Below are 21851 nucleotides of genomic sequence, written 5' to 3' on the forward strand. Positions count from 1 at the left end.
AGAGGAAATTGGAAAAACCTGTCCATCGCTAGTTTGCGGGAGAAAGAGAAGGATATCTGCCATGTGCTGCAGCTTCAGTTGTTTAGCTGTGACAGTACAGGCGCTCCACCAGCTCACTAATGTTTGTGGGACTTTTTTGGGGTGTAGGGTGGGTCTCCACTGACCTTGCTCATCCCACATCAGCGTTTCAGGGAGTGGTAGCCAGGTGCTCCAACCCGGAGATGTCTCGCCCCGGCAGAGGCACAGCAGACCTCCCTCCAACCCGGGGCATGGCGTGTGGGCAACCCTGTCTTGTGCAGGAAAGGCACTACCCACCTCCCTGTACCCCTCGGTGGGAGGATGCTTGAGTGGAGCGGACGTGCTTGAGGAAAGGATGGTGGATATTGTTCTGACACATCCAAATAATGTTCTGCTGGTCTTGTCCGGAGTGATGGTTAAGTAATCCTAAGGAGGACTTGGAAAGAGCTCCCTTTGTGGCTCTCTGACTAATGAAAAGCCCTTTATATAATCCTGCAATCAACTGCATGGGGCTGCTGGGACGGGTAATTGGGCTACGAACGGGCTCCATTTACGGGAGATTATGTAATTTACCGTTCTGTCATCGTCCGCTCCCAAAACTGTGATTCTTTCTCCAAGGCTTACATTCCCAGAGATACGAGTAATGATCAAGACTTGGCTCTTTGCATCTTAGATCATGAACAGGATCTTTACAGATGCAGCTAGTTTGGATTAAACCCAACTCCCTGGTGCGCTAAGGTGGGGAATCTCCTGGTGGGAGAGTCCAGATTTTTGCTCTGGTACAGCACATGTAGATGTGAAAGTGATGGGCACTCAAGAAATGAATAGGCAGGCAAGCTAGATAGAGGGACATTGTGGCTTGGACAGTAACCTAGCTTCTTTCTTATCAGTGCGTGTCCACTGAGGGCTTTGTACAGCAGGTAAAATAAGAAAGGTATTTTAGTGAAAGACGTACCTCAATAAAAAAAGACATAGCATGCAGAGATAGGAAATGCTACATTACACATCCAAATATTGGGCTGGCAGAGAATTTGCAGAGCTGCTTGAATTAGCAAAACATTAAAGAAGAGATAAGTGCTACTTTTTAAAATAAAAACAAACTTTTTGCTCTTTTAGTGTTCAGGGTCTAGAGACGAGCAATGACTGCTCACTAACAAATGCCAACGACAACTGGTGAAACTGGGGAGGAAAGCTTACTGGTGTTACACGTTGAGAAACACTCCCTGGAGGGGCAAGAACCATTTCAAAATACCTCTGTACCCCCCTGAACCAAAACCACATTATTTTAATGCTTGAGAACATGGGCTGTATTGAAAAAAAACCTCATATAGCAGTTTTGAAATTATACTCCAGCAAACACATCCTCCTACTAAGGGAGCTCTTGGGTCACACAGCTCCCGCTCCTCAGTCTAATAGAGCAGATAGTGCTGGTGCTCACCCCTGGTGTCTCCTGGTACTTTATGCTGCAGAGCAACCTGCTGTTTGCTGCTTGTGAGGATGTTGGAGCCAGATCTTTACTCGTTAGCAAAAAAGCAGGGCACCCCGCTTCCCACTCCTCTGTTGCCAAACATACACCCAGCAACATGGAAGTGGAGAAGAGTTTTTACAACAGCCCCAGCAGTGACTCACCCGTTGGCTTCCTGGTCCTTATCGGGGGAGATTCGCTTTGCAGAACAAGCACAGTGCTGCTCTGCATCCCCAGGCCTCGGCAGCTTCATCCCCACTACCTGCAGTTGTTCGGTACCCCTATCTACGGCTACCGAACAACTGCAACAGGGCAGCACTCCCCAGAGCTGGCGCCCACCATTTGCAAACTCAAACCGGTGTGTGAAAGACGGAGGGAGAGAGCAAAGGGAGCAGGATGAAAGAGGGTCCATAATCCCAGCGGGCTTTCCCATGGATTTGGTAGGTGCCCAGCTTGCAGGGTGGCAATTGCTGCTGTTAGGTGTATGTGGAATAACAAAAAAGCCTGACCATCTCCGAGGCACAGTTTAGGGTTGCACTGAGATATTAGGACTCGCTATAAGCAGGCGTGTGCGATGCTTTGCCATGGGTAATTCATCCCGCTTCTCAGGGAGCGCTGTTGGTCCAAGCAACGCATCCCGTGAAAGTGGCCGTGGGATTTGCTGTGCCTGAGCGGAGCCAGATGGGCATTCCCAGAGGGTCGCGCTCTATTTACGAGACTTTTTCCAACAGTCTTCAAGGGGGATCTTGCTGTAAGTCAGCACTGCAAGACCAATAACCAGACTGAAAAACATAAAAAACAAGTGTAAGAACAGCTTGTTTTCCAGCCCTGTTTCTGAGGTGACGGTTCCCTACCTTTGGCACGTGCTGTGGCACAGAGACTCCTTCAGAGTGGTACGTGGTCCTGCCTGCAAAGCCACACACCACGACCTGCGGCAAATCAGCTGAGACGCATGGTTGTAGCGAGCCCCAGAGCGCTCCCGCTGTCATGTCAATAGTCCCTGGGCAAAATGAGTTTAGGAACTGCTGTTTCAGACCAGCGAGGTTAACAGGCATTGATTTAATACTTTTCCTGCACCTTCCAGGGTTGAGCCTTTGCTGAGTAGGTGGACTACTTTGCTTTTTCGCCTGACTATGTGAACCATAGGTCTGAGTACAAAATCCACTGGTGACTGCTAACAAAAGCCTAAGAAGCATTTGCAGAAGGCCTGAGCACAACCAGGCTCTGTGGCAGGAGCGTTTGGTGGGTAATGGTTGGGTTACACTGAATAACAATCTCTTTTCCATCTGGCAGGGAAATATCACTTGAAGGAAAAGAAAGAGGCAGGACCAAAACTGTTAATATCTCCAGAGTTCGTTGCTGCCACAGGGGTCCACAGGCAGAGAGAACAGGAGCATCTCTCATCACGGTTTGAAACCCTGAGGATACGGAAGGTGAGTTGGAGCAAATGGGATTTCCCTGATTTTGCAGGTTTCACAGAATCACAGAATCACAGAATCGTATAGGTTGGAAAAGAGCTTTAAGATCATCGAGTCCAACTGTAAACCTAACACTACCAAGCCCACCACTACACCATGTCCCTAAGCACCTCATCCAAACAGCTTTTAAATACCTCCAGGGATGGTGACTCAACCACTTCCCTGGGCAGCCTGTTCCAATGCTTGATAACCCTTTCAGTGAAGAAAAATTTCCTAATGTCCAGTCTAAACCTCCCCTGGCACAACTTGAGGCCATTTCCTCTTGTCCTATCACTTGTTACCTGGGAGAAGAGACCGACCCCACCTCTCTACAACCTCCTTTCAGGTAGTTGTAGAGAGCAATAAGGTCTCCCCTCAGCCTCCTTTTCTCCAGGCTAAACAACCCCGGTTCCCTCAGCTGCTCCCCATCAGCCTTGTGCTCCAGACCCTTCACCAGCTTCGTTGCCCTTCTCTGGACACACTCCAGCACCTCAATGTCTCTCTTGTGGTGGGGGGCCCAAAACTGAACACAGTATTCGCAGTTTGATGCCAGGATGGGGAGAGGGCGAACGTACCCCTGATGCACAGGGGGACATGCGGCCGCTTTTGCAACACACGCCGCGAGATGACAGCTGCAGCACAAGCCCGTGCAAACGGGAACTCTGCAAGTCACTTTGTCCCCCAAGTTACTCTGCTCCTGTATGGGAGGCTGCGGATGTAGGTGGATTATATTTTATGAGTTTTGCAGGACAAGAGAAAACGTATGAGGAATTAGGCCCTTGTACTAAGCACTGCAAATATGGAAAGTAAAGGACAATATCTTTCTCCAGCTACTTATGATCTGTACAAAGAAAGGGTGAGATTTCAACAAGAAACTGGAAACACGGGTATATTCAGTGAGTTTTCACAGGTGACACACACAACAGAGTGTTTTCTTTGCTCAGACTATTTACTGATGTGAAAAACAAAATCCTGCTTGTAAAAATCAGACACACAGTGTCTGGAAAAGTGTTTTCTAAGAATTAAAGCTGGTTAAAGTCCTGAGCCAGTCTTTGCAGAGACTACTGCATTGGATGCAGGACAGATTTAGTTTTGGGATGGGTCTGTGGGATTACAATGAGCCCTCTGATGTTTCTCAAGTGATGAATTATTTCAAGGAACAACCTGGGCTCAGCCCCTGTGTCATGGTGGCAGGGCGAGAGAGGAACACTTTTAAATGTTAATTAGTAGGGAAGAGCTGTCTTGCACACTAACCACAAAGATCTCAGGAGCTGGCAGGAGGCAAAGGAGAGCAATAGAGCATTTCATTTGTAATGCATGTGTTTATTTCACCTTGGAGATCTGCTCATTGATGGATTTGGCATGCAGATAATGCAACTGCATTGCTGTAGGGTTCCTGACTGCAAGGTGCTTAAGCACAAAAGGAAGCTCCTAGGAAACCTCCTGGCAGGGGGCAGGAAGCGTGGCACTTGGCAGGGATTATGGGAAGAGGTAGCAGGAGAGAGTTGTACCTGCAAGCAGGTGAGCAACAGCAGAGGCCGGTGATGCACAGTCCCCAGCTGGGCAAGGGGAGGGTGAAATGGCAGAGGGAGGATGAAGCAATCCTACACGAGTAAGACAAAATGGATGAGCTGGGTGATGGGGACAGTTCATACTCCTTTCTGTTGCTTCCTTTTTCATGTTGAGGTCTCCTAAGCAAATCCCACTCACGCACCATTGCCATCAAGCTGGGAGCAGTTTCCAGTCCTCCAGCTTTGCTTTCCATCGCCCGCATCCTTTTCATGAAGCGGACGGAGGTGCCATGGCTCTACCACGTGCCGCTTTTGAAACGTGGCCAAACTGGGGGCACGGTTCTCCTCTGCCCTGCCCTGCTGTCGTACTTTCACCAAGGAGAAGTGGGCGGCGAGCGCTGCCGAATCGGAGCAGTTACGGCTCTTGAGCTACGCGTGGTTTTGCTGGAGTGGTGACGGTATGTGCCAAACGCCACACCGATGGCCATCTGCTCAGAGCAGACCTCCATCCTTCCGCTCTGCTTTGGTTCCCTCCACTGGGGTCAAACTCACGCTGCCACGAGGGTCACCTCTGTCCCAGGCTGCCCCACTCTCCCGTGAAGAGCAACGGTGGGGTAATGCCATCCTCCACCCTGAGCCAGAGGGCACATCTCAGCCCTTTCTTGGGTTGCCACAAAAACCACCTACAGGCCCTCCTAAACTGGTGTAAATCAGGAACGACTTCACTGACGTTAGAAGGGCCAAATACGGTGTCAGGCGAGAACGAAGCCAAATGTTCGTGCCTGAATCCTTCCCTCTAATTAAACTTAAATTAAAAAAAAAATTAAAAAGGGCAGAGGAACCGGCTGATAAGGTATGCTGGGCTGGTGCAACCAGCGGCTGCATCTCGCCTCAGGGGCAGTTGACTTCAGTGGCTGTATTTTGCTCAGTTGCACAGAGTTTTTAAAGTGCTTTTTGATCCCAGGATGAAAAGTGCTGTATAAACGTAACATTCCCTCGTACAGCTGTCTGTCTGTCAATCCCCAGAGCATGGTCTGCAGCTTGCTTATTTTCTGCGGTTAAGGGGAACCGCAGTTACAGCACTCCTGCATGTTTAACACTATTTCAAAGTCCCTCTTGACTTCCCTTTTCATCCTTCTTCGGGGCTATGTTTAGACTCCGATTTCCAATCTCCTGGACTGAAATTGTTATTAAAATGCAGCACTGGTAATGCTCCATGCATCCCAGCCATAACAAACTACTGCAGGCAAGCACAGCACTGGGGAGAGGGGTGGGCTCTGAGTGACCACGTAGTGTTTAGGCTTTAAAACCAGGCAGGTTTGCTTTGTTTACATAGACCTAAAGACTATTCCCATCTACTATACACAAATATGGCAACAGGGAAAGGAGGGGAGAAAGGAGGGATAAGAGTGTAATCTGCAGAACCAAATGTAAGGGCTATAATTAATCAGGTAATTGCAGTATTTGCGTGGAGTGTCTGTAAATATTACCTCTATTTCTAAGTATAGTACTTTGGACCACGTATCTTATCATGAAACAAACTGCCAAATGGAAAACACATCCACTTGACTGGAATATAATGAATATTAGGTCAGCCAAAATGCAAACTGACTAAATTAATTTGTAGTTGTGTACCAACTGATGTTGGTGCGATAATTTAATGAAACCCTTCAAATAAATATCCACTGGGGGAACAATGCCGAAGAGCAAACGGAGTGTGCACTGAAGGATTACGAGGGTTTTGTGTGATTACAGAAGGAGGTCCCAGACAGCAAACAGAAACGGAGGGTGATCTTGCAGAACGCAGGGGAGGATGCAAGGGCTGAGCAGGGGACCCCAGCAGAGCTTTGCAAAGAGCCTTGTTCTGTGGACCTCAGAGTTGCCCCCGAAGGACCTCAGCTGGGACACCCACGGCTGGACTCAGCCCTCCAGAGCGAGCGTGACGCAGGCGGAGGCTCTGTGGGTGGCCCTCGGCTCGTGCGGGGCTCTGGCTGCCCCCGACGCTGCGTCGTGCCGCTCTTCGGGAAAGCCGTTGGCTGATGTGACGGCGATTTGGAGCGGTTTGAGAAATGCTGTCTCAGTCCCATGAGAAATACAAGGCAAAATGAACAGGTTTGAATCCTGCTTTAAATGCTTTGGTTCCTTAGTCAGATGATTTGGGGTTTCTGAAAAACGAAACACTCTCTATTTCTGCCTTTTTCATATCTCTCTGTTTCCTTTTTTGTTTGGGCAAGGTCAAAATAATCATTGAAATAGTTCATTTGAGGAGCCACAATATGTTGATCCCAATGGGAATCTGGGGGCAGAATGAGCCCGTTCTGAAGGGGGAGTGTCTGACCTCTGGCGTGCGAGGGATGCTGCCCATCGCTCCAGCACACACTGGATCGGATGGTATTTCCACGGAAAAGCACAGCTGAGAAATAGGGTGCTCAGACGAGACCCTGAGCAGTACAGCGGGGCTCAGGGGCCACCTTCTCGCAGCAGCCCTACAGCCCTGCCGTGCAGAGCACAGGCCACGCAGGGCTCCTGCTGGGAAACCTCCCAGAGCACTTGTAGTCACCGGGGGTCCCACGCCACGCCGGTGGCAGCACAGGAGCTCTGCAGACTGAAGCCTCTCAGCAGTGGGCATGAGCAACCGGTGGGAAATGCTCGTCCTGATGGTGCCGTTCCCCCTGAGCACCCCGCTGGCAGGTGGGGGACCCTGGGTGTCCCACATGCTGCTGGGGTCCCTGCCCAGCAATGCAGCACGCTTACCCTGCAAGAACCAGAGCCCGGGGCTGCGAACCGGCCTGCCTCTGAGCTGCCAAGTCTTCCACTGCAAACCTGACTCCTGCAGTGCCATGGACAGCCCGACAGCAGCTACAAGGCAGAAGCTGCCTCCTCTCAGGGGAGGCTGTTTTCCGTACTCCCCACAGGGAATCCACTTTGCTCTAAGTCCTGAAACTCAGTTTCAATTTGGATGGCACAAAGAAAGAAACAAGTGAGTTAAAGCATGAGAAATGGCTAAGGAACAATTTGTGCTATTCTAGTAGCTGGTGAGTGGAAAGTTCCCCCTAAGAGCTAAACACACATCTTATCTCCAGCTCAGCACAAGTGTTTCGCAGTGGTTGGAGCTGCTGCCCCACGGTCACAGCGGCGAGAGGGGAATCCCTCCGACCCGAAAAATTCTGGTGCTGTGTTCCCAGGGGAGCACAGTAGCTAACTTAGTGATGTTGACATAACAGATGCCCTTGAAGTGGGATTATAGGACACATGCTGGATTTATTGGGGGGCGTCTATTAATTTGCCCACATGACGTGTCATACGACTGTCTGCTAAGTTTACATCAGCTATTCACAGTAATATCAGGTGCACTTTATCAGATTCAGTATTAGTCACCTCGGAGTGAAACAGCAGAGGACCAACTGTTAAGGGCCAATAAATTAACAGTTACAATGATAATGGGTAGCAGTAAATGAGAGCCGTGTTTGGGGTGTTCGATGTCAGCCCAAATCTGGGCAGAGCAGAGTCAGACAAACAAGCTGTGGAAAGCTCAGGCAGGGTCACGCCAGCACAGATCGAGCAGGAGCTGCTCGGGGGTTGCAGTCGGCCACACTGATGAACCAGCACGTGTCCCACCGGGAGAGCCCGGAGCAGAGGCTATGCAGGGCCCTTCCTCCCTCCGAGGAGGCTCCAAGTTACCTCTTCTCCTCCGGGATGCAGAGGGTGTTTGTGCAGACTGATGCTGGGGGGTTGTGCAGGGTCCCTCCTGCAGCTCCAGGACTCACTGCTAAAGCAGCCAACGGGTAGGAGAGCAGATGGCTGCAGGCAGAAGCGGGGAGACGGGCTGGAGGCTGAGGAGCAAACAGGCTGGATCCAGGTGTGGGGGGCCTGGTGGGATGGGCTGCAGCAGGGGAGAAGGGGCGTGGGGGAAGGCAAACGCAGGGACAGGCATAGCTGTGAGGCTGCGCTAAACGCACCTTCTGCCACAAACCAGAGGACCCAATATTAACTTTCAAACTCATTATGATGAGAAATACCCTCCCATATCACCATGGGGTGAGATAAACAGCACAGGCTAAAGAAAAGATTAAGTGCATAAGGATAGAGGGGGAGGAACTGAGGGGGCTTTCTCAGCACTTACCCCACGCGACGTAGGTGTTACTGTCCCCACACAACCCAAGGCACCACCATCTCCCAGTGCTGCTGCATTTTGGCTGAGGGCCGTGGATATCCTTGACAGCTCCAGCCTCTACATTTACCCCATTTGGCACGCAGGATTTGTTGGGCAAGTGCTGTAGCTGCGTTCCCAAGGTGGCCCTGGCTGTGGGCCGTGGGCTCTCCCTTCCCCCAGGTGATCCAGATGCTGCCCAGTGAGGTCCTGGGGAGCTTCTCTCCTGCCAGCCGGCTCTGCTGGCTCTGGCATTAGCACTGCCATAACTTGAAGAGCAGGAGGAGGAAGGAAGCTCTCCTCGCCTTGCTGCTCAGCTGTGGGGGCAGGGAGGGGAGGATGCTGTGGAAGGGCTCTCCAAAAAGTGCCTCGGAGGCAGAGAGAACCACCTGTGTGCAGAAACCTGCCTGTGCCAGTCCGGGCAGAGCCTCCCATGACATCAGCTCGCAACCGGCTTCACAACAACGCGCCAGAGGAGACCCTGCCGTACGCCGCGGAGGGAACCCGCTCCCGGCCGCGGAGGAGGCACGCTGCAAACCAGAGACAGCCTGGCCCTGGTGAAGCTCGGAGAGACTCTCTGCTCTGTCCCCAGAGCCTCTAGGACTTTGCCTGCCACCCAAATCCCTGCCAGCAGCACAGGGGATGCTCCTGCGTGTATAGAGGTGGGCTTCATCTTAAGCGGACCCGGCCTAATATAGGCTCAAAGCATCCTGGGACTGCACTTTTGATAATTGGGTGTTTTATATTGGTTTAACCACTCCCTCACCCCCTCAGTGAAACAGCCCCTCTGACTCGCACCTGATTTACGCAGCGGCCACCAAGGCCAGGCCTGGCCCCCGCCCTGGGAAGCAGGATAGCCCCGAGTCTGTGGTGCTGATGTTGATGTAGGGGAGCCCCAACGAGCCTCTGCAGCATTGCTGGGGGTTCACGGCTGTGATGTTCCCTGGGCTCACTCGGGCAGAAGCAATGCCAGGAAAGCCGTTTTCACGCTCTTGCTTCTCCAGGCCCTCCCAGCTTTGCACTTAAACCGGTCATCAGGTTGACTATAAAATGGCATCAAATTAACCTGGCTGTGAGCACCTGTTTGTAAATGTGACCGCTCTGACTCTGCTTCGGGGTTGTTTCCAAAACGCAGCCGGGAGAATTCAGACTCCCACCCCATAATCCCTGTCAGGCAGGAGGCTTTGCTGGGAGCGGTCAGCCCGCACGGGCCCCGGCTCCCTGCCAGGGAACGAGCCCTGCCTGACTGCGGGCAAGGGCCTACAAGCCCACAGGAGCCCGGGACAGGTGTTTCTGCTGCTCTCGCTTGTGGAGGCATTGCAAAGTGTGGGAGGGTGCCGGAGACTCTGTAATTATAGCCTGTGAATTTAAATCCCACAGTTTGCAGGAGTTCTGGGATATTTCATGCAGCGTAAGCTCAGCAACACCTTCGTGACAACATGAAGACTCATAAGTTTTTGCCTCGCTGTAGCAAGGTGCAAGCTTTCACTCATTAACCCTTGCACGACCAGTGACTCCACTTCGCCTTCTGTAAATGACAGGAAAAAGGACAGAAAAGAAAGAGGAAAAGGTGAAGGAAAACATCCAGAGATGTTTTTAGTAACTGCAGAGCTCAGGGGAGGCCTTGGCTGCTCCTGGTTGCCTGCTTGGGTTTGTTTCTGCCTCTGAGCATAGTGCAGTAAATAAGGTGAGAGGTTCACATATTCACTGTGAATTTTCTTCACCTGAATTAATCCCTGCTGTGTATACTGAGACACAGTTCCTATCACTCTGCATTAAACCCCCCCTCCTCATTCTCATCTCCTTTTTTCAAAGCATTCCCTTCAGTTTAGGGGGGCTCATATTGGGCTCCCAAATTCAGGGACATCATCTGGAAACGGGATCCTTCACTCTCTGCATCTCGGTTTGCCTCCCGCAGGGGAGAGCAGCAGGGCTCTGCGGGTTGCTTGCTAATATGTGTAAAGCGCTTGGAGAGGTTAATGATTTTCAAGCAACGAGTATGTTATGCACATTGTTTCAGCATTCCCTATTATCTTAGCAGATTTATTTAATAAATATATCTGTATCCTCTACTTCAGATGCAACACTCTGCCCTGTTTGTCACCTGCAGCCTCAGCAATGCTTTCGTTCACCCTCCTGCCGCGGTGCTTTCACCTGCTCTCCTTATTTATGCAGACTTTCCCCCTGACTAACATGCATGCCTTCACACCCCAGGTTTGTACATGCAAATTGGGGATGAGGTGTGTGGAGAGCAGCTGCGTGCAGTGCAGGCACCCTGGGCAGGTTTCCCGCACCTCCTTGGCACCCTGTGCTCAGCCGGGAGCTCTGGGGCCAAAGGCACCGTCTCGCCCCTCCCCCCGCAAACACCTCGGTGATGCTGATCGCCGCCAATGTTCCTGTGCTGTTTAGAGTATATTTAGCTTTGAAGAAAAATATAAAAGCCATTTCCATCTGTTGCTTTGTGCAGCATAAGGGAAGGAGATTGTTGGTCACTGCTCTAGGAGGGCAGCTCGCCCTGTGGCTATTGCCAAGCTTCCCGACAGTCTCCGGCAGTCTCTCGGCTTGGCTCCTGCGCAGCCTTCTCCCAGGAGCTATGGGAGCTTTGCTGAAGTTAATTCCCACAGACTTGTGACAACGGTACTGAATTATACCTTTAACTACCTGAGTTTTCCTTGCTGAGCCTGAAGTATGAAGAGGCTCAGCCTGCCCTGAGTTTGAAAGTCCATCATTCACCCTCTTATCATAACTCACGGAGCCAACGGGCTGTTTCCTCTGGAATAATAAATATACCTTGAAACAGAGGTTAAAATAGGGCCAGAGAGTGCTAGGAGCACCAGGGCAGGCAGTGACATGTTCGTGTTGCTCCTTCTCCTCTCTGTGTATCAGCGGCAGCTCTTCCTGCTCGAGTGCTGCCCCAGGCCTTGGATGGGGGCGTGGGGAAGGACATTTTGGGCCCCTTCTGGGTGAGGGGAGCACGAGGCGACAGCAGGGCAGGAGCCATGGTGAGAAGGTCTTCCCTGACCTGGTAAGGAAACCAAAGAGATGGGTTGCAGCTAAGTAACATCATTGCACAAAGCTTTGCCTTAAGCATTTTGCTCTCCCTGTCCTAAACAGGTGGGGGTGACCAGCAGATGCAAAGTCTAACTGTAGAGGGAATCTTCCCCGTTCCCAAAACTGCTTGTAAATTGGGTTTTTACATTCTTAAGTACCATTGGAAAATGTCTGTGAATAAGATACCTAAGTGACAGGTGATAACTCACATGAAGCACTTGGAGCCTCAGCTTTTCACACAGCTGTGGGTTTTCTAAAACTTGGAGAAATTTAGTGTCTTCACGTCTCTGCTGCTCTGTCAAAAGTGACTAAGAAGTTCAAAAATGACTGTGGGGAGAGACGGGTGCTGGTAGAGAGACAGACAGACAGACTTTCTGTGCATGACCACAGAAAGCAGTAACAGACTGCAACAGGCAGGTTGAAACTATTGGGTGAGCGATGGTGAATTCTGCCTTTGTGTGTACACATCCTTCCATGTGGCTTTTTAATATACCAAATAGATGCAAAAATATATCTGAGCTTGAACTTCCCCGCAATCCAGGCATGAGCACTTCAGACCGGTTAGTCATAAGAAATAGCAGGAAAGTTGGGCGATGTTGGGAGTTTTTTTAGTGTAGCATGATTGTACCCAGGACTTCAGCAAGGTCATGTCATAGATAAGTAGGTATTTTTCCCCGTCATGGCTGGCTTTGGCTTTCATTGCACTTGTGAGAGCAGAACAGCAGGTCTGAGCCTCCTGCCCGGGTGTAACTCCCTTGACACGAGTTGTGAGACTTGCACGAGCGAGAGCAGTTCGACCTCTGGCTTTGAAGTATCCTTGTCCCAACAGATTTATCACTGGGGCCACACGAAGGCCTTGAAAGAAAGGAAGCAGTTCTGTTTTGCAGCCCTTTCTTCCCACAAGTTTGTTTGCAGTTGTCCTTTTATTATTATTTTAGCTCCAGTGATTACACATGTGGGGCCCTTTGTGCTTTGAGGTCTTTTTGCTTTGTCGGAATCTCAAGGCTGTTAATGAAAAGGTTACTTAAAAATAAAAATCACTTGTGAAGTGGGTTTAGCTCGTTGTGGACCTGGTAGCAGATTTTAGGTGGTGAGTCGTAATTAGTCATTGCATAAGGACTGGTGAGTGGGAGGCAAAGGGTTAAGAGCAAACGCTGGAGAAAGGAAAGATATGTATCATTAAATAAAAATGTGACCACCCATGATTACAAGTGTTGTAGTCCTCCTTTTAACAAGCACACACCGTACTTTCATTAACCCGGGCCTGCCTGAATAGCAGCCTGTCTGGCCGAGCGGGCAGTGATTTTGTAAAAGCTGTCCCTAATGACAAAGACAGGCCACCTACCCTGAACTTTTCTCTATGACTTTATTCTTCAGCAGTGCTCAAGTGTAAATAAACTTGTTTACTCCCATCAGGATGGTAATGATAATGAAGCCTTATTTGTTTCACCACAATGACAAAGTAATTTGTGTGTAGCCCAAGCGGAGAAAGGCGGGGGGGCAAGAGTGCAGTTCTGCTTTATGGTTTCTCCATAGGCAAAGTTGCTGCAGTCAGTGTTTTCCTTTGCTCTTCATTGCATGTGATGGGTCAGCGAGGGAGAACTTCGCATCCCGAAGCTCTGCCGAAGAGCACGGGCTGGAAAGGGAATGGCAAAGAAAAGAGTGTAATAATAAGCTGGGAGTGAAGTGAGGAGTCAGACAAGCCTATCTGGGAGGGAGAGTGACTAAGTGAGAGGGAAGGGGAGTTATCTGGTCAGACTTGTGAGTCACTATAGAAAATGTACAGAGCAGCACAACCTGATGTTTGGTTAGGTTTTTTCCATTCGCTGGTATCTCTGAAGCATTAATGAATCACAGCAACAGCAGCGAGAGGATGTACAGAAGGGGGAAGGGGAACCTGGAACAGGACGGGCAGAGGGTGCAGCCCGGCGTGCGCTGCAGAGGAGAGGGCCAAGGGCAGCAAGGGGAGAGGCTGGAAGGGGACGGGCCATCTCCAGGGATGAGGAGGATGAAGTGAGGGTGTACTCCTGGGTGGCTCAAGCTGACCGAAGACTGCTATGACAGAAAGGGCCCCTCCTGGCTGCACTCACCCTGCTTGTCTCCCATTGCCTCTCCCTTGCCCGGGGTTTGGGCAGCCTTGCAGGTGAGGAACTGACCAAGATGGAAATCAATTCCTTCATTTTTTAGTATGGTTAGTTTTCAGCTGATCACACTGAACTGGAAAAAGCGTGTATGGAAAAAAAATTTCGTTTAAATGTTAAAACAAACAGTTTTAAACTGGCTTTTGTAATTATTGCTGGAACTAAGAGCAGAGATGGAGCAATGTTGTCCCAGCTCACTGTACACATAACAGGGCTGGCAGTGCAGATTTAGCTTGTGTTTATTATGTGTAACTTCCTGAAAAATCACGATTAATTAAAAAGAAAAGAAAAACATAATTTAAAAAAAAACACCACCACCGCCGCCAGCCCCCCCCCCCAAAAAAAACAACCAACCCCAGAATTGAAGGAGGGAAGGAAAAAGCCAGCCCAGACAAAATACCCATTGCCAGGCTCCTCAGGAAACCTCGTCAGCAGCTGCAGACTCCTCTCCCAGAGTTGGGGACACCAATGCATCTAGAAGCTGGGGAGGATTTTGCAGGGGACCCACCCTATGGGGTCTCCCACACAGGGGAGCAGACAGAGAAGTGAGGGGCGGGGAAACTGGAGCCCAATCCGTAGATGCAGCAGTACCCAGAGCTGTGCAGTGATTCCCAAGTGCAAATGGGTTTAGCAGGAGTTTAGGTGGGGCTGGAGAGCAGCAGATATCTGAAAGGTGCTGAGACACTTGGTAGGGAATAGAAATGTAAAATCCCTTAGGCCGTAGCATGTTACATTCCTGAATTACAGACAAGTATGAGGTATTACTCCGCCACAGCATTGGGGTGCAATCTGCTCCAAGCTATACCAGAGAGCTCTGCATTCACACCACTGAAGTCAGGAGCAGAAACTGGCCTCCTAATTGCAACTGGATTAAGTGGATATACACCCCTGAAATGGCTGGATGTTTTAATAGCAGTACATAGTGTCTTCTGACAGCTTTTGGGGGGTGACCCTCAAGGTCAAGGCAGCAGTGGATCCCCAGTTCCCCCTGCTGTGCAGAGCGCTGTTAGCTCACCCGGTCTGTCCTGCTGGCTGCTGTCTAGATATGCATGAACCGTGCAGTGCCATTTCTTCTTATGAATTCCCTCCATTTTGCCCGTGTAAATCAGGCTATTGAGCTTTCTAGAATGTATTCCCCGTCTGACTGCAGTTGCAGAAGTTTCGCTCAGACTTGCTGTCAGTGTCGAGGTGACTTTCTGCAGCACGGACGTGCTGGCAGAAGAGCTCTCTGGGAGGCCATCATTACAAGAAGACCTCACTCCCTTATTCTGGCTTCCACCAAGCATAGTGAACACTCATAGCTGCGACTCCAGGGCAAAACAGAAACAGTTAATCTGAGGTAATAACACTTTGCTCCTCTGTAGCACCTTCTTCAAGGACCTCAAAGTGCTTTTCAAACATTAATGAATTAAAGCTTTGCAGCCCTCCTGATGGAAATGAAAAGGAAGGCGAAACACAGCACAGCAATGCTACACAAGCTCAAAAACTCTCCAAATTGTTTCCATGGGGACTGAAGCGCAGCCCTCTCCGCTAACAGCAACGGGGATCAGCCCACCCCTCCGAAATGCCAAGGGAGCGGGAGCACAGCACTTGCCTGGTGGGAGATGGAAACCGGGGAGAGCGTGAGGAAGTCTGGCTGGGAAAAGACCTTTCTGCTGAAGAATGTATTTGTATAACTCTCTCTTTCTGGTCAAAGATGTCTAAAAAACAAATCGCTGAATCCTCCTGAGGAAGCACCTGATCTGACTCCTCTGAGAAATGACGGTTTGCATGAAGCTTCTTAATTTGTAAGAACAAGAAAGTCCAGGCATGGCTGAGGAGCTGGGAACGCAGCTTCGCTTTAAAACCTTCCTTGTGCTGCATAACACACAGCTCTGCTCTAGCACCAAGCCACCCGGCATCCCTAATGACCTTGTTTTCTCAACTCATCCGAGACAGCACAACACAACGCCCTTCCCCACACCACCTCCGCTCTCGCTCAGAAATAACAAGTGTCACCTGCAAAACCTCTGGCACCACCTCACACGCTTCTTCAAGGACTTTCACCCCACGCCTGTCTCGTTTTGACATTGTCTAGCGAGGAAAACCTGACAGGAACCCTAACCCAGGGAAATACAGGAACCAAATTCCCTGCACAAGCCACCTTTACTGCATGACTAAGGATGCAGATGCCCTCAGGCTGTAGGAGCAACTGCATCTACACCCAAAAATCACAATATCTTTCTGCCTCTTCTCTTTCCAGAGGTCTGTCCAGAGCCAAATGCTCTGCTTGCCCTCACGTCCACTGCAAGCAGGACTGAGTTTCTGGTTTTCCAGTTCTGCACCCTTCGACCGCAACACTGCAGCCTTTACCTGCAAAGCTGAGGCTCGTCTCCGGGGAAGAGGTATGTTGAGAGCTCTGGTGTTATAAAAGATCCCAGAGCAGAAACTGGGCAGTCATAATTTTGGTTCTTAATGTAACTGTGCTCCAGTATTGCTTCAGAGGCGCTGACACAGGCGAGGTAAGGATCAGGTGACTTTTCTCTCTGTAACAGACTTAATATGGGAGAAAATGGTTCCAGGGCAAAAACTAAAATTTGGACTGGGACTATGAAACCTGAAAAGACAAAATAATTGCTCCTCAGTATTAATTCCTCTGAACGACAAGAATTCATCACTCTGATATGTCTAAATGTTAGTTCCTAATTCAGATTTGTTTCCTCCAGCAAATTGGAATAATAATTAAAATGGTAGATCCAGCCTGCTTCATAGGCTTTCCAGTACCAAACCAGAGCTAAATCTGATGAGCACCAGTAAGTAAATGAAAAGGCCAGATAGATTATTAGAAATGAGTGTAACACACATAATAAACACTGAGATCAATAAAAATAGCACAGTACAATTTAATAGTGGGGGTCTAGTATAAATTATTGAGTTATTTGTATTCTGGAATTGATTGCCACAATAACTGTCTTGCAGATGTTCCTGTTGTTAACTCTCAAGGCCTTGAGCAGGACAAATGGCTCAGATTACCATTTACAAAAATTACTCCTTTCAAGGCTTTTTAAGCTTGTGATTAAATATTGTCCTAAATGAGGATCCAAGGTTAACAGTCAGTATTGCTGGAATAGCAAATTAAACTCGCCTCCCTTAGCTGACTGTCAAAATAGGTAAGGGCATGGGAGGAGGAACATTAAGATTTCTCCTGTACATCTAATTTCTTGAACTTTATACAAGTCTAAGATAAAACTGGGGTAGATCCAAGATGGTCCATCCCACCACTGCTTTTTAGAAAGCTGACAATAATTGCGTGGCTTGGAAAATGCATTTCTTTGTGCATGAAGAAACTTAAAATATGTCTTCTGTGTAAAAACAGCCAATGCGTTCCCAGCCAGAACGATACAAAGGGCTGAATGGGGTGCAGAGAATTTGGGGGAGAAGATGTTGCATCAACATGTGGGCTGAAAATATCCATTCTGAAGGTTTAACCCAAGCTACCAAGGCTAAGAGGAGACGAGAGACCAGCCTGGCCCTTGTGGCCCTTGCAAGCTGCCCTTACCGGGCTCTCCTTGCCCTGTGCCACCACTCCAGGTGAGGTAGGACCACCAATGCGGGAGGTACCACCCTCTCCCAAGAGCACGAGGGCTTTTAACCTTAAATAACAATTACAGCTGATTCTAAGCCATGGCCAAAAGACTGTGGGGACACAGGAAAGCAAGATGATAAGGCTAATGTCAGAGGTGATGTATCTGTGTGAGCATATCTACCACTTCTCCCCACGTTCGCCTGCACAGACGCCTGGCTGACAGACGAGGAGAAGAAGAATGCTGTTGCTGAGGCTTCTCTGAATATTTTGGGCCTGATTAAATTCTGAGTGCAAACGCTCTCAGCAGTTTCCTTGCAAACAACCTGCTGTTAAAAAATGTGATCAACAGCCTCTCAGGTGTGTTTTCCAGAGCCTAAAATAGCCCAGCTGCGGTGCTGCCCTTCACAAAATCCCAAACAGGGGCAGCCAAAACATGGGTGGGAGGACAGGAGGAGGTTAGAGGCCAAAAAAGTGTAGAAGGCTGAAAAGGGGTGAGAGGATGAAAAGGGGTGAGAGGATGAAAAAGGACTGAAACAGGGGTGGCAGGCCGAAAACAGGGTTGCAGACAGAAAAAAAGGGTGGCAGACTGAAAACAGGATTGTGGGCCAAGAAGGGGAGGGAGGCCAAAAAGGATGGGAGGTTCAAAAAGGGGTGGGAGGCCGAAAAGGGGTGGGAGGCTGGAAGAGGGGTAGCCAGCCGAAAAAGGGGGTGGCAGGCCGAAAAGGGGGTGGGGGAGGCCAAAAAGCGGGTGTAGGAGTTTAGGAGGGGTTGGGAGGCAAAAAAGGGGTTGGAGGTGGTGGTGCGTGGGAGGCCAAATAGTGGAGCGGGAGGCCAGAAAAGGAGGGCGGGAGGCCAGGAGGCTGAAAAGGGTGAGGGACAAAGAAGTAGTCGGAGACCGGGAGGCGATGGGGGGCTGCAAAAGATTTGGAGGCCGGGAGGGGTTGGGGTCCCAAAGAGGGTGAACGGGAGGCCCAAAAAGCGTGGCAGGATGGGAGCGGGTGGGAGGCCAAAATGAGTGGGACGCCAGTAGAGGGTGGGAGGTTGAAGAAGAGTGGGAGGCCAGGAAGGCATGGGAGTGGGCAGAGGTGTCCTCCGAGAAGGCTCGGAGTGCTGTCTCTTCCCGATGTCTCCTGTGTTGCGGCAAGGAATGTCTGTCATCCGTGCTAAAACTGGGGGATATAAATTGGAAAAAAGAAAAAACCCAGATCATGTCAGAATGAATCTCAACGCCCACCTCCAGCATCTGAAACCAATGAAAGAGAACATCGTATTAAATCAGGACCCAGCAATAACCACGTGGCAGCTCAGCCCCAGTCACAGCAAGCAAAAACGGAGAGGGGCTCGGTGGGAGAGGTACCTCTGATGGCATTTATGGGCCTCTCAGCAATCGGGAAGAAAAATCTCCCGGTAAAAAGCTAAATGAAACCCTCTAGCAACACCCTGTGATAACCACATGAAAGGCTAATTCCTGTGTGGTGGCCTTTTGTCAGGGACCCAACAGTGGAGCGTGAAATGTCGCACGCTGCAGAGAAGCAGCCCAGGTTGCGCCCTCACTCCTCCCTAGGCTGCTCCTGGAGAAAACAGGGTATTTAAGCAGATGTAACAAAGCTGTTTATATCCTAAAGTGTTCTTTTACGCTTGGGAACTGAGACTGTAGCCTCAGCATCAAAGATAACTTCATAATAGCCTTTTAGTGGAAATAACCCTTATTTACAAGAAAGTTCTATTGCTAAGCTGAGATGTAAAATAAAAGCAGTAGATGTTACTCATAATGCACTAGAAAAGTTGATTCCATACAAGGGCTTTTTTTAAACTTCTAAAAGCAGCAATTTCAGGTTAGAAATCATGGAGAAAATCTTGGACCCATTGAAGTCAGCACGAGCAATTTCCTCACCTGTGTTATGAAGAACATTTTAGCTTATGAAAGCCCAGCAGATTTTTTGCTCTAATTTATTTTTCATCATTTATTCTAGTTGATTACTTTCTGTATGTTTCAGTTGGACAGTGCAAGCAGATTGGTGTCTTTTCTGCTCCGAGTTAATTTAACCATACCATTCCTGTGCCCAAGAACAGTCAAGACAACTACACATTCATTCAATTTCTAAAACAACAACCAAAAAACCCCCCAAAACAAAACAAAAAAAGTGCAGCAAGACCAAATGGCCCTTATTCCTAGCCCCAAACTAGTGATATTGATTCTCTATGTCCTTGTTTCTTTTCTAAGCGACCAAAATCGGGGATGTTAAATTATCTCGTGTTGTTCCTTCAAGCAGGGAAATGTTGACATTCAGAAGGAAACCACTCTCTATTTCAAGTAAGTCACAAACTGTATCTTGGATATTTGGTTAAACAGGGTATAGCACGTATTTACACTTGGGTATTACACTTGGGTATTGAAGGGTATTAGGGAATTAAATATTACAGAATTAAAACAAAATAACATAAGCTGTGGCGCTTGTTCCTGGACGTACTTCTGTACACGTTTTCCTCCAGACTATGAAAAAACAGGTACAAAATAGAATCACAGGTCCAATGACAGATCAGATTTTGAATCTTCCAAGACATTTCCACAGAGCAATTCTACAAGGTGTATAGTACACCCCAGCACAGCCCTACGCAAGTGTAATGTGAACTCCCTGGCTATTGCACCACGAAGCACATCTCTACCTGCCGTCCTCTCACTATCTCTGTAAGAGTAGTGCCTGCTAAGATTCGAATTCAGGCTGCAGGGAGTTATGATCGTCCTCCGTGACATAGATCTCATAGTCATTGTCTTTATTGTCTGCCCTGAACTGTTGTGCTACATATTAAGAGCAGCTGTGATGTCCTGAAAGGGGCCTGGGACATGAAGACCATGTCAGGACCACTTATCTGCCCCACAGAAAAGTTTTAAATCTTAATTAATTAATATCTGGGCAGAGTTCTTCAGCATTTTGGGCAGCATGCCCCACAGAAACCATCTTACAACAGTCAGGAGTCATCTGCCCAAGCAGCCTACAGCTCTCAAAGAGCTTCAAAAGTTTGTGGGAATGCTACACACTTGCTAAAATACTTTTTTTTTCCTCCAAAGCTTCATAGCTCCATCCTATGCTATCAAGAGAAAAGAAGTATAAATACTGTGGACGGAGTTAGTTATTGCAACACCACCACCATTTTAGCCTTGTGGTATTACCCATCTTTGCTCCTTCCCTCTTTCTTTACATTCAAGTACAAGAGCAGAGGCATTGTATTAGAAAAACTTAGATTTGTTTTAATTTAGTTAGCACAGGAATGAACCCAGAAGACGTGCAATGTTGTCAGTTACGTAGTAGATACGTTACATAGTAGATACCTCACGTGTCCAACCAAATGTGCGATATAACACACCTTTTTGAAGCATCTAAGTAATATATTTTTATCATTTTTGCATTACGCTGCAGCCAGATTCTCATGTTAAGAAAACAAGGAAATACTAAAATCTGTGTGGTTTGGTTGGAGAATGTTTGCAACCTCAGACAAGTGAGCAAAAGTTATGTAAAGGCCCAGGCATAAAGTTCTTCTGAGTAAAACACACCATCTAGAGGTGGACACCACTTCTGCAAGTGCTCTTCAAAAAAACTGCAGGCAGAACCACTCACAGAAAAGAAGAAAAGTCACCTCGATAGAGGCAACAAAAATACCTTAATCAGACCCTTTGCATTCTTTGGAATAAATATTTCTGAGGGAATTTCTAAAAAAGGCACTTCTGTACCAAGTCAAATAAGGCTCCTGTTTTCAAAGGCCTTTCAAAAAACAAAACCAGGTTACTGCTCATGTTTCTAACACCCAAAGGTCACAGAAGGAAGGTGCTTACTCTCAGGGGCTGTGGCATGTATGGACAGCACAAATGCCTCTGCAAATAGACTCTTGCTCTCAGGTTATATATCTGCAAAGATTTGTCCAAAGGGGTGCAAATATGACAGGATGGCATATAGGAAATTGATCTTCCTAGGTACCTCTTGCAGAAGAAATCCATAAACTGTGAAACTCCCGCTGAAGTCAGCAAGGACAGTGGGGACACTGCAGGGACTGTGGGAGCAGCAAAGCATCCCCCTGGTCTGGAAGCAGAGAGAGGATCCTTAGTTTCAGCCCGTGGAGAAACATTCCCTCCCCTGGTGACATTTTGGACAGTTTTTGAGGGTTTCCAAGCTTTGTAGAGCCCAGCAAAAGGGATGCAGAGAGCTGAAGTCTAGCTTTCCCCAGTATTGGGGAAGTATCTGATATTCATTAAAACAGTAAGTGGCTGGTGTTTGCTTTATTATATCTCTATTATAAATGCAGGGTAGCCGTGAAAGCCAAAAGGTGAAGATGGTAAATACTGCACTTCACAGTCCTTCCCCACCCACCATGGGGGAATATTCCTGCATTGATCTAATTGCAGGAACTGTCTGTAGACAAACATGTGTTTTGAAACTCCCATATAAATAGGAACCACAACATCTTGCACCATTTTAATAAACTGTGTTTTCTTTGTG

General features: G+C 48.7%; 1 long non-coding RNA gene across 5 annotated transcripts in view; it reads left to right on the forward strand.

Annotated features, from left to right (window-relative positions):
* The window catches only part of LOC142411798 (uncharacterized), a 51458-nt gene that overhangs the window by 28661 nt on the left and 946 nt on the right, over positions 1-21851 (forward strand). For 4 of the 5 annotated variants that reach the window (XR_012776289.1, XR_012776290.1, XR_012776288.1 and 1 more), the window contains 3 exons: positions 2777-2916; positions 16036-16177; positions 19629-19672. This is a non-coding gene — a long non-coding RNA (uncharacterized LOC142411798). Of the gene's footprint in view, positions 1-2776; positions 2917-9981; positions 10289-16035; positions 16178-19628; positions 19673-21851 lie in introns of all 5 variants that reach the window. The other variant, XR_012776292.1, reaches the window with a different exon arrangement.

This window comes from Mycteria americana, chromosome 6 (assembly GCF_035582795.1).
Source record: "Mycteria americana isolate JAX WOST 10 ecotype Jacksonville Zoo and Gardens chromosome 6, USCA_MyAme_1.0, whole genome shotgun sequence".
Taxonomy (NCBI): Eukaryota; Metazoa; Chordata; class Aves; order Ciconiiformes; family Ciconiidae; genus Mycteria; species Mycteria americana.